Here is an 8515-nt window from a genome sequence, read left to right as displayed (position 1 = left end):
TTACTTGTTGTGCAGTAATGGAGAATATGTTGGAGTTTTGGAGATGCTTTGTCTTCTGAATCTCTGCTTTCCTCTGTCTTCTGATTTACGCACGCACGTCCTCCTATGGCAAGCTGTGTGTTGGTGGATCACCGTTGTCAATGGCTACCTTCCATCCTCCCAGTGAAAACTACGCTCATGCGCTCTGTCACAGCACGGCTAATCACCGGTTGGTTCTCGATCCGGTTGGAATAGGATTTACTATCCTTTTGCATCTGTCACTAATGCCCAGCCTTCAGGAGTTTGAAGCTCGTCACAGTCATTCAATCCTTGAATCCTACTCGGAATACCACAGACAAGGTTTAGACTTTCCGGATTCTCATGAATGCCGCTATCAGTTCTAGCTTATACCACGGAGATTCTGGTTAAGAGATCTCAGAGATACTCATTCAATCGGATATAGAACGGAGGTGGTTGTCAGGCACACGTTCATGGTTTGAGGAAGGTGATGAATGTCACTGATCATCACCTTCATCACAGTTAAGCGCGAATGAACATCTTAGATAGGAACAAGCGTGTTTGAATAGAAAACAGAAATACTTGCATTAATTCATCGAGACACAGCAGAGCTCCTCACCCCCAAAGCTCTGTTTCATTGATAGTTTGGAATTTATAGTATATTCTATTCTTTTTATCCTATTTTGATTTTCAGTTGCTTGGAGACAAGCAACAATTTAAGTTTGGTGTTGTGATGAGCAGATAATTTATACGCTTTTTGACATTGTTTTTAGTATGTTTTTAGTAGGATCTAGTTACTTTTAGGGATGTTTTTAATAGATTTTATGTTAAATTCACATTTCTGGACTTTACTATGAGTTTGGGTGTTTTTCTATGATTTCAGGTATTTTCTGGCTGAAAGTGAGGGACTTGAGCAAAAATCAGATTCAGAGGTTGAAGAAGGACTGCTGATGCTGTTGGATTCTGACCTCCCTGCACTCAAAGTGGGTTTTCTGGAGCTACAGAACTCGAAATGGCGCGCTTTTAATTGCGTTGGAAAGTAGACATCCAGGGCTTTCCAGCAATATATAATACTCCATACTTTGGCCAAGAATTGACGATGTAAACTGGCGTTCAACGCCAGCCTTCTGCCCAAATCTGGCGTCCAGCGCCAGAAAAGGATCCAAAACCAGAGTTGAACGCCCAAACTGGCACAGAAACTGGCGTTCAACTCCACAAATGGCCTCTGCACGTGCTACACTCAAGCTCAGCCCAAACACACACCAAGTGGGCCCCGGAAGTGGATTTATGCATCAATTACTTACTCATGTAAACCCTAGTGACTAGTTTATTATAAATAGGACCTTTTACTATTGTATTAGGCATCTTTGGACGTCTGGTTCTTAGATCAGAGGGGCTGGCCTCTCGGCCATGCCTGGACCTTCACTTATGTATTTTTAACGGTAGAGTTTCTACACTCCATAGATTAAGGTGTGGAGCTCTGCTGTTCCTCAAAGATTAATGCAAAGTACTTCTGTTTTCTATTCAATTCTTCTTATTTCGCTTCTAAGATATCCATTCGCACCCAAGAACGTGATGAAGGTGATGATTATGTGTGACGCTCATCATCCTTCTCCCTTATGAACGCGTGCCTGACAAACACTTCTGTTCTACATGAATTAAGCTAGAATGAATATCTCTTAGATCTCCTAACCAGAATCTTCGTGGCGTAAGCTAGAATGATGGCGGCATTCAAGAGAATCCGGAAGGTCTAAACCTTGTCTGTGGTATTCTGAGTAGGATTCAATGATTGAATGACTGTGACGAGCTTCAAACTCGCGATTGTTGGGCGTTAGTGACAGACGCAAAAGGAGGGTGAATCCTATTCCAGCATGATCGGGAACCGACAGATGAATAGCCGTGCCGTGACAGGGTGCGTGAGCATATTATTCACTGAGAGGAGGGGATTGTAGCCACTGACAACGGTGATGCCCTTGCATAAAGCTAGCCATGGAAAGGAGTAAGACTGATTGGATGAAGATAGCAGGAAAGCAGAGGTTCAGAGGAACGAAAGCATCTCCAGTCGCTTATCTGAAATTTCTACCAATGATTTACATAAGTATCTCTATCTCTATTCTATTATTTAATTTCGAAAACTCCATTATCACTTTATATCTGCCTGACTGAGATTTGCAAGGTGACCATAGCTTGCTTCATACCAACAATCTCCGTGGGATTCGACCCTTACTCACGTAAGGTATTACTTGGACGACCCAGTGCACTTGCTGGTTAGTTGTATCGAAGTTGTGACAATTATGAATTAAGATCAGAGCACCAAGCTTTGGAGCCATTACCAGGATTTGTTCGAGCCTGGAGATCACAATTTCGTGCACCAAGTTTTTGGCGCCGTTGCCGGGGATTGTTTGAGTTTGGACAACTGACGGTTCATCTTGTTGCTCAGATTAGGTAATTTTCTTTTTGTTTTCTTTTCAAAAAATTTTTTTCAAAAATTTTTCAAAAATTCTTCCTTTGTTTTCGAAAAAAAAAATTTTTTTTAAAATAAAAATGTTTTCAAAAATATATTTTCCTTTCAGAATTTTTAAGAATGAATTCTAGAGTTTCATGGAGCATGTTGAAGCCTGGCTGGCTGTAAAGCCATGTCTCAATTCTTATACTCAAGAGAAGAGCTTCTTTATCTTTCTTAGCCAATTGGCTGTTGAATGTAAGGAATGTCAGGCGTGTCATGTCTGAGTTACATACTAAAGCATGGCTGGCTATTAAGCCATGCCTGACCCTTTGATTGGAGCTTTAGAGCATAAGATTCCTAGAATTCATATTAAAAATTTTGGAATCCTTATTTTCTTTTTCAAAATTATTTTTCGAAAAACATAAAAAAAAAATTAATTACCAAAAAAATTAGAAAATCATAAAAATCAAAAATATTTTCCTGTTTCTTGTTTGAGTCTTGAGTCATATCATAAGTTTGGTGTCAATTTCATATGCATCTTGCATTTTTCGAAAATATCATGCATTCATAGTGTTCTTCATGATCTTCAAGTTGTTCTTGGTAAGTCTTCTTGTTTGATCTTGATGTTTTCTTGTTTTGCATCTTTAGTTGTTTTTCATGTGCATTTTTCGTTTGTTAGAGTCTAAATATGAAAAATTTCTAAGTTTGGTGTCTTGCATGTTCTATTTGCATTAAAAATTTTTCAAAATTGTGTCTATGATGTTCATCTTGACATTCATAGTGTTCTTGGTGTTCATCTTGACATTCATAGCATTCTTGCATGCATTCATTGTTTTGATCTAAAAATTTCATGCATTGCATAATTTTCATGTTTTTCATAAAAAAAATTCAAAAATCAAAAAAATATCTTTCCCTTTTTCTCTCATCAAATTCGAAAATTGAGTTGACTTTTTCAAAAATTTTTAAAAAATCAAATTGTTTCTCATGAGTCAAATCAAATTTTCAATTTGAAAATCTTATCTTTTTCAAAATCTTTTTCAAAAATCAAATCTTTTTCAAAATTCTAAGTTATTTTCGAAAATCTCAAAAATATTTTTCAAAAATCTTTTTCTTATTTTTATACCAATTTTTCGAAAATAACATAATCAATTAATGTTTTGATTCAAAAATTTGAAGTTTGTTACTTGCTTGTTAAGAAAGATTCAAACTTTAAGTTCTAGAATCATATCTTGTGATTTCTTATGAATCAAGTCATTAATTGTGATTTTAAAAATCAAATCTTTTTCAAAAACTAATTCCTATCATATCTTTTCAAAAATATCTTCTTATCTTATCTTTTTCAAAAATATCTTTTCCAAATATCTTTTCTAACTTCCTAACTTCTTATCTTTTCAAAATTTGTTTCAACTAACTAACTAACTTTTTGCTTGTTTCTTAACTTTTTCAAAACTACCTAACTAACTCTCTCTCTCTAATTTTCGAAAATATCTCCCCCTTTTTCAAAAAATTTCTTTTTAATTAACTAATTATTTTTATTTTTATTTTTGATTTCAAAAATTTTCGAAAAAAAAATACTAACAATTTTCAAAAACCATTTTCGAAAATCACTAACTCTTTTTCAAAATAATTTTCGAAAATTATCCCTCCCCCATCTCATTCTATTTATTCATTCATATCCTAACATCTCATCTCACATCTCTTCCATCCGTACAGTTGTGTTTCTTCCTTTACATCACATTCTTTGTCTCCCCCTCTTTTCTTCCACTCACAAAGGGATCCCTATACTGTGGTATAAAGGATCTCTATTATTATTATTATTATTTTTCTGTGCCTTCTTCTTTGTCATATGAGCAGGAGCAAGGACAAGAACATTCTTGTGGAAGCAGATCCAGAACCTGAAAGGACTCTGAAGAGAAAATTAAGAGAAGCTAAAATACAACAATCCAGAGATAACCTTTCAGAAATTTTCGAACAGGCAGAGGAGATGGCAGCCGAAAATAATGATAATGTAAGGAAGATGCTTGGTGACTTTACTGCACCTAATTCCAATTTACATGGAAGAAGCATCTCCATTCCTGCCATTGGAGCAAACAACTTGAGCTGAAACCTCAATTAGTTTCTCTGATGCAGCAGAACTGCAAGTTTCATAGACTTCCATCTGAAGATCCTTTTCAGTTCTTAACTGAATTCTTGCAGATATGTGATACTGTTAAGACTAATGGAGTAGATCCTGAAGTCTACAGGCTCATGCTTTTCCCTTTTGCTGTAAGAGACAGAGCTAGATTATGGTTGGATTCTCAACCTAAAGACAGCCTGAACTCTTGGGATAAGCTGGTCACGGCTTTCTTAGCCAAGTACTTTCCTCCTCAAAAGTTGAGCAAGCTTAGAGCTGATGTTCAAACCTTCAGACAGAAAGAAGGTGAATCTCTCTATGAAGCTTGGGAAAGATACAAACAGTTGACCAAAAAGTGTCCTTCTGACATGCTTTCAGAATGGACCATCCTGGATATATTCTATGATGGTTTATCTGAGCTATCAAAGATGTCACTGGACACTTCTGCAGGTGGATCCATTCACCTAAAGAAAACGCCTGCAGAAGCTCAAGAACTCATTGACATGGTTGCTAATAACCAGTTCATGTACACTTCTGAAAGGAATCCTGTAAGTAATGGGACGCCTATGAAGAAGGGAGTTCTTGAAGTTGATACTCTGAATGCCATATTGGCTCAGAATAAAATATTGACTCAGCAAGTCAATATGATCTCTCAGAGTCTGCATGGAATGCAAGCTGCATCCAACAGTACTCAAGAAGCTTCTTCTGAAGAAGAAACTTATGATCCTAAGAACCCTGCAATAGCAGAGGTAAATTACTTAGGTGAACCTTATGGAAACACCTATAACTCAACATGGAGAAATCATCCAAATTTCTCATGGAAGGATCAAAAGCCCCAACAAGGCTTTAATAATGGTGGAAGAAACAGGTTTAGCAATAGCAAGCCTTTTCCATCATCCACTCAGCAACAGACAGAGAACTCTGAACAAAATGCTTCTAATTTAGCAATTCTAGTCTCTGATCTATCTAAGGCCACTGTAAGTTTCATGAATGAAACAAGGTCTTCCATTAGAAATTTGGAAGCACAAGTGGGCCAGCTGAGTAAAAGGATCACTGAAATCCCTCCTAGTACTCTCCCAAGCAATACAGAAGAGAACCCAAAAGGAGAGTGCAAGGCCATTGACATAAGCGCCATGGCCGAACCTGTGAGGAGAGGAGAGGACGTGAATCCCAAGGAGGAAGACCTCCTGGGACGTCCAGTGATCAATAAGGAGCTTCCCTCTGAGGAACCAAAGGACTCTGAGGCTCATCTAGAGACCATAGAGATTCCATTGAACCTCCTTATGCCCTTCATGAGCTTTGATGAGTATTTCTCTTCTGAAGAGAATGAGGATGTCACTGAAGAGCAAACTGCCAATTTTCTTGGTGCAATCATGAAGCTGAATGCCAAATTATTTGGTATTAATACTTGGGAAGTTGAACCTCCCTTGTTCATCAATGAACTTAGTGATCTGGATCAACTGACATTGCCTCAGAAGAGACAGGATCCTGGAAAGTTCATAATACCCTGTACCATAGGCACCATGATCTTTAAGGCTCTGTGTGACCTTGGTTCAGGAATAAACCTCATGCCCTTCTCTATAATGGAGAAACTGGGAATCTATGAGGTGCAAGCTGCTAAAATCTCACTAGAGATGGCAGACAGCTCAAGAAAATAGGCTTATGGACAAGTAGAAGATGTATTAGTAATGGTTGAGGGCCTTTACATCCCTGCTGATTTCATAGTCCTGGATACTGGAAAGGAAGAGGATGAATCCATCATCCTAGGAAGACCTTTCCTGGCCACAGCAAGAGCTGTGATTGATGTTGACAGAGGTGAAATAGTCCTTCAATGGAATGAGAACTCCCTTGTATTCAAAACTCAAGGATCTCCCTCTGCAACCATGGAGAGGAAGCTTGAAAAGCTTCTCTCAAAGCAGAGTCAACCAGAGCCCCCACAGTCAAACTCTAAGTTTGGTGTTGGGAGGCCACAACCAAACTCTAAGTTTGGTGCTGAACTCCCATATCCAAACTCTAAGTTTGGTGTTGGAGAGTCTCAACAAAGCTCTGCACATCTGTGAGGCTCCATGAGAGCCCACTGTCAAGCTATTGACATTAAAGAAGCGCTTGTTGGGAGGCAACCCAATGTTTATCTAATTCTTATTTTTATTGTTTTTCATGTTTTCTTAGGTTCATGATCATGTGGAGTCACAAAATAAACAAAAAATTCAAAAACGGAATTAAAAACAGCAGAAGAAAAATTACACCCTGGAGGAGCATCTGTCTGGCGTTCAAACGCCAGAACAGAGCATAGTTCTGGCGCTGAACGCCTAGAACAAGCATGGTTCTGGCGTTCAACGCCAGAAATGGCAGCAAATGGGCGTTGAACGCCCAAAATGGGCACCAACCTGGCGCTGAACGCCCAGAGTTGTGTGCAAGGGCATTTTGCATGCCTAAATTGGTGCAGGGATGTAAATGCCTTGACACCTCAAGATCTGTGGACCTCACAGGATCACCTCAGGATCTGTGGACCCCACAGGATCCCCACCTACCTCCACTCACTCTCTTCTCTCTTCTCAATCATCCTCTATTCCCAATAAACACTCTTCCCTATTAACCCTTTACCACTCACATCCAAACACCCACTTTCCTTCAAAATTCAACATCTCTTTCCCACCCAATCCAACCCATATGGCCGAATACACATCTCCCTCCATCTCCTCCATATCTTCTTCTTATTCTTCTATTCTTTTTCTTTTGCTCGAGGGCGAGCAACATTCTAAGTTTGGTGTGGTAAAAGCATAGCTTTTTTGTTTTTTCCATAACCATTGATGGCACCTAAGGCCAGAGAAACCTCTAGAAAAAGGAAAGGGAAGACAAAAGCTTCCATCAAGGGTCTATAGCTCAGTGGTAGAACATTTGACTACAAATCAAGAGATCCCTGAGATACCTCAGGGGATACATTTTCTTCCACACAATTATTGGAAGCAACTAAGGGTGGAACATCAAGAGCACTCCATCATCCTTCATGAAATCAGAGAAGATCTAAAAGCAATGAAGGAGGAGCAACAAAAGGTAAGGAAAAGACATAGAAGAGCTCAAGAACATCATTGAAACGCCATCATCACTAAGGTGGATTCATTCCTTGCTCTTATTTCTTCTGTTTTTTGTTTTTATATGTTATGTGCTTATATATGTTTGTGTCTTTATTACATGATCATTAGTAGTTAGTAACTTTGTCTTAAAGATATGAATGTCCTATGAATCCATCACCTCTCTTAAATGAAAAATGTTTTAATTCAAAAGAACAAGAAGTACATGAGTTTCGAATTTATCCTTGAACTTAGTTTAATTATATTGATGTGGTGACAATGCTTCTTGTTTTCTGAATGTATGCGTGAACAGTGCATATGTCTTTTGAAGTTGCTGTTTAAGAATGTTAAATATGTTGGCTCTTGAAAGAATGATGACTAGGAGACACGTTATTTGATAATCTGAAAAATCATAAAAATGATTCTTGAAGCAAGAAAAAGCAGCAAAGAACAAAGCTTGCAGAGAAAAAAAAAAGGTGAAAAAAAATAGAAAGAAAAAGAAAAAGCAAGCAGAAAAAGCCAAAGCTCTTAAAACCAAGAGGCAAGAGCAAAAAGCCAATAACCCTTAAAACCAAAAGGCAAGGGCAAATAAAAAGGATCCCAAGGCTTTGAGCATCAGTGGATAGGAGGGCCTAAAGGAATAAACTCCTGGTCTAAGCGGCTAAACCAAGCTGTCCCTAACCATGTGCTTGTGGCGTGTAGGTGTCAAGTGAAAACTTGAGACTGAGCGGTTAAAGTCAAGGTCCAAAGCAAAAAAAAAAAAAAAAAAGAGTGTGCTTAAGAACCCTGGACACCTCTAATTGGGGACTTTAGCAAGGCTGAGTCACAATCTGAAAAGGTTCACCCAGTTATGTGTCTGTGGCATTTATGTATCCGGTGGTAATACTG

At 38.3% G+C, this 8515-nt stretch overlaps 1 non-coding gene across 1 annotated transcript; it reads right to left on the bottom strand.

Moving 5' to 3' along the window:
* Positions 1 to 4822: 4822 nt before the first annotated feature.
* LOC148567266 (small nucleolar RNA R71) lies at positions 4823 to 4930 on the bottom strand. Its single transcript, XR_015882569.1, has one exon. It is a non-coding gene; the product is annotated as a small nucleolar RNA R71 (small nucleolar RNA).
* Positions 4931 to 8515: the final 3585 nt, after the last annotated feature.

This window comes from Arachis ipaensis, chromosome B4 (genome assembly GCF_059453495.1).
Source record: "Arachis ipaensis isolate K30076 ecotype BB chromosome B4, ASM5945349v1, whole genome shotgun sequence".
In the NCBI taxonomy this organism is placed as follows: Eukaryota; Viridiplantae; Streptophyta; class Magnoliopsida; order Fabales; family Fabaceae; genus Arachis; species Arachis ipaensis.
This window is presented reverse-complemented; position numbering and strand designations above follow the sequence as displayed.